We start from the raw sequence: 4,205 nt of genomic DNA on the forward strand, positions 1-4,205 counted from the left end.
GATACCCAGAAGATGGTACACCGTGTGATGGGGAAAGGTTTCTAAAACGCACCTCATTTCTCATCTGCTTGTGCCCGGGTTCGCCATTCCAGCCACTTTACTAGCAATCTCCCTCCTTGGAGCATCAGCACCTTTAACCTCCTGTTCCGTACAGGTTGCAATTTGTACTGAGGATGAACGGGAAGACGTGGAACCAATGAAAGACTAGCTCTTGGTGTTGGGACAGGCACAGGTCACTCTATTTTCCCATCAGGAAGAAGAATTAACCACAGGCTCAGCCTGCCCCCCGGAACCAGAACAGGGCCTGAAGCCATCCTGCGCTTTTGCGGCCAGCTCCCTAAAAAGCGAGTTGTAAAATGGAGGTTCAGGGCACTGCAATTCACAAACCTGCAGAGTTATAAATGATAACTCTCATCCACAAATATATTGAGGGAAGGCAAAGAAGAGGATTTGAAATCAAGGCAGAATTGCAGGAAACAGATTTCAGGAGGTAGATTCGAATCGCCTTTAAAGCACATGAAAAGCGGCAAAACGTTGACAATGATGCCCTTGGCCAAAAAGGGCGTATGCGTTTTTTCCTGAATATATTCAGGAAAAAACGCATACGCCCTTTTTGGCCAACCAAGCAACCTGGAAAGGCAAATCAGCGCTACAAAGATGTCTCGCTTCCCATCGGTCAAAAGGGCCATGCTGAAAAAAGTGTCAACACCAGAAATGCAGGACAGGCCATGGAGAAATGGGAGCCTTGCTACACTGATGGGCGGGATGTAAATTGTCAACAGCCACTCTGGAGAAGTGTACGGTGAGTCCTGAAACGTCTAAAAAGCAAAGCTTAGAGAGCATAGGGCACTTCCACTCATGGGGGTATAAATTGGGAAAATGAAAAATCAGCAAGACACAAGCACCCCAAAGTTTAGGGCTGCTCTGTTGACAAGGACCTCCACTTCATTCCACCTTCAATATCCCAGGAAAGAGAAAAATGGATAAAGAAGTTGTGGTCCTTATGTACAATGGAATATCACTCAGCCGTGAAATCAATGTCATAAGGCTAGTAGCAGCATGATGAGTGGATTTAGGTACGACGACTCTAAGTGAAATAAGTCACACAGAAAAGGACACTTCTCATAAGGTATCACTGATAGAGGGAATGTAAAAACCGTTACACTTGAACTGAATTACAAAACAGAACAGAGTCACACATGCAGAAAACACACTATGGCTGCTTAACGGGAAAGGTGAGGTGGGGTGATACATAAAACAAGGGTTTCAAATTAGCTCAGATACCGTTCCATAAACCCAATATGTAATAGACAAGACCTACTCCTTGCTCAGAGAACTGGACTCAACACGCCCTATTCACCGCACAAGAATATATCTGACTAGTAATAATCTTAAAACCTATGTATTGATATCTCTCTGTTAGTGTGTCAAGTGGGTAAAAAGCGGCATAAACACAGCAGTGAAAAGCAGCTAAACCCCATTATAAAAATAAATTACTTTGAAACACCCATGAAACAAAGACAGTGAAAGAGAGAGAAATTCTTACACAATGCGTTCAGGGGCTGTGATGCAACCTGGATTGACCATATCTAGACCCACAGCTGGATGAGACCTAAGGGTGGACACTGTTGCGGCTGAGAGGTTTGGTGAGGTTGGGTGAGCAAACGCAGACCCTTTAAAGTAATACTGCGTGGTACCCATCGCATGGGTCCCAAATCTCCAGGTTCAAGGGCATCTTCCTACATCGAAAACATGCATGAGATACCCAGAAGATGGTACACCGTGTGATGGGGAAAGGTTTCTAAAACGCACCTCATTTCTCATCTGCTTGTGCCCGGGTTCGCCATTCCAGCCACTTTACTAGCAATCTCCCTCCTTGGAGCATCAGCACCTTTAACCTCCTGTTCCGTACAGGTTGCAATTTGTACTGAGGATGAACGGGAAGACGTGGAACCAATGAAAGACTAGCTCTTGGTGTTGGGACAGGCACAGGTCACTCTATTTTCCCATCAGGAAGAAGAATTAACCACAGGCTCAGCCTGCCCCCCGGACCCAGAACAGGGCCTGAAGCCATCCTGCGCTTTTGCGGCCAGCTCCCTAAAAAGCGAGTTGTAAAATGGAGGTTCAGGGCACTGCAATTCACAAACCTGCAGAGTTATAAATGATAACTCTCATCCACAAATATATTGAGGGAAGGCAAAGAAGAGGATTTGAAATCAAGGCAGAATTGCAGGAAACAGATTTCAGGAGGTAGATTCGAATCGCCTTTCAAGCACATGAAAAGCGGCAAAACGTTGACAATGATGCCCTTGGCCAAAAAGGGCGTATGCGTTTTTTCCTGAATATATTCAGGAAAAAACGCATACGCCCTTTTTGGCCAACCAAGCAACCTGGAAAGGCAAATCAGCGCTACAAAGATGTCTCGCTTCCCATCGGTCAAAAGGGCCATGCTGAAAAAAGTGTCAACACCAGAAATGCAGGACAGGCCATGGAGAAATGGGAGCCTTGCTACACTGATGGGCGGGATGTAAATTGTCAACAGCCACTCTGGAGAAGTGTACGGTGAGTCCTGAAACGTCTAAAAAGCAAAGCTTAGAGAGCATAGGGCACTTCCACTCATGGGGGTATAAATTGGGAAAATGAAAAATCAGCAAGACACAAGCACCCCAAAGTTTAGGGCTGCTCTGTTGACAAGGACCTCCACTTCATTCCACCTTCAATATCCCAGGAAAGAGAAAAATGGATAAAGAAGTTGTGGTCCTTATGTACAATGGAATATCACTCAGCCGTGAAATCAATGTCATAAGGCTAGTAGCAGCATGATGAGTGGATTTAGGTACGACGACTCTAAGTGAAATAAGTCACACAGAAAAGGACACTTCTCATAAGGTATCACTGATAGAGGGAATGTAAAAACCGTTACACTTGAACTGAATTACAAAACAGAACAGAGTCACACATGCAGAAAACACACTATGGCTGCTTAACGGGAAAGGTGAGGTGGGGTGATACATAAAACAAGGGTTTCAAATTAGCTCAGATACCGTTCCATAAACCCAATATGTAATAGACAAGACCTACTCCTTGCTCAGAGAACTGGACTCAACACGCCCTATTCACCGCACAAGAATATATCTGACTAGTAATAATCTTAAAACCTATGTATTGATATCTCTCTGTTAGTGTGTCAAGTGGGTAAAAAGCGGCATAAACACAGCAGTGAAAAGCAGCTAAACCCCATTATAAAAATAAATTACTTTGAAACACCCATGAAACAAAGACAGTGAAAGAGAGAGAAATTCTTACACAATGCGTTCAGGGGCTGTGATGCAACCTGGATTGACCATATCTAGACCCACAGCTGGATGAGACCTAAGGGTGGACACTGTTGCGGCTGAGAGGTTTGGTGAGGTTGGGTGAGCAAACGCAGACCCTTTAAAGTAATACTGCGTGGTACCCATCGCATGGGTCCCAAATCTCCAGGTTCAAGGGCATCTTCCTACATCGAAAACATGCATGAGATACCCAGAAGATGGTACACCGTGTGATGGGGAAAGGTTTCTAAAACGCACCTCATTTCTCATCTGCTTGTGCCCGGGTTCGCCATTCCAGCCACTTTACTAGCAATCTCCCTCCTTGGAGCATCAGCACCTTTAACCTCCTGTTCCGTACAGGTTGCAATTTGTACTGAGGATGAACGGGAAGACGTGGAACCAATGAAAGACTAGCTCTTGGTGTTGGGACAGGCACAGGTCACTCTATTTTCCCATCAGGAAGAAGAATTAACCACAGGCTCAGCCTGCCCCCCGGACCCAGAACAGGGCCTGAAGCCATCCTGCGCTTTTGCGGCCAGCTCCCTAAAAAGCGAGTTGTAAAATGGAGGTTCAGGGCACTGCAATTCACAAACCTGCAGAGTTATAAATGATAACTCTCATCCACAAATATATTGAGGGAAGGCAAAGAAGAGGATTTGAAATCAAGGCAGAATTGCAGGAAACAGATTTCAGGAGGTAGATTCGAATCGCCTTTCAAGCACATGAAAAGCGGCAAAACGTTGACAATGATGCCCTTGGCCAAAAAGGGCGTATGCGTTTTTTCCTGAATATATTCAGGAAAAAACGCATACGCCCTTTTTGGCCAACCAAGCAACCTGGAAAGGCAAATCAGCGCTACAAAGATGTCTCGCTTCCCATCGGTCAAAAGGG

This window comes from Balaenoptera borealis (genome assembly GCF_965194805.1).
Source record: "Balaenoptera borealis genome assembly, contig: HAP1_SCAFFOLD_297, whole genome shotgun sequence".
NCBI lineage: Eukaryota > Metazoa > Chordata > Mammalia > Artiodactyla > Balaenopteridae > Balaenoptera > Balaenoptera borealis.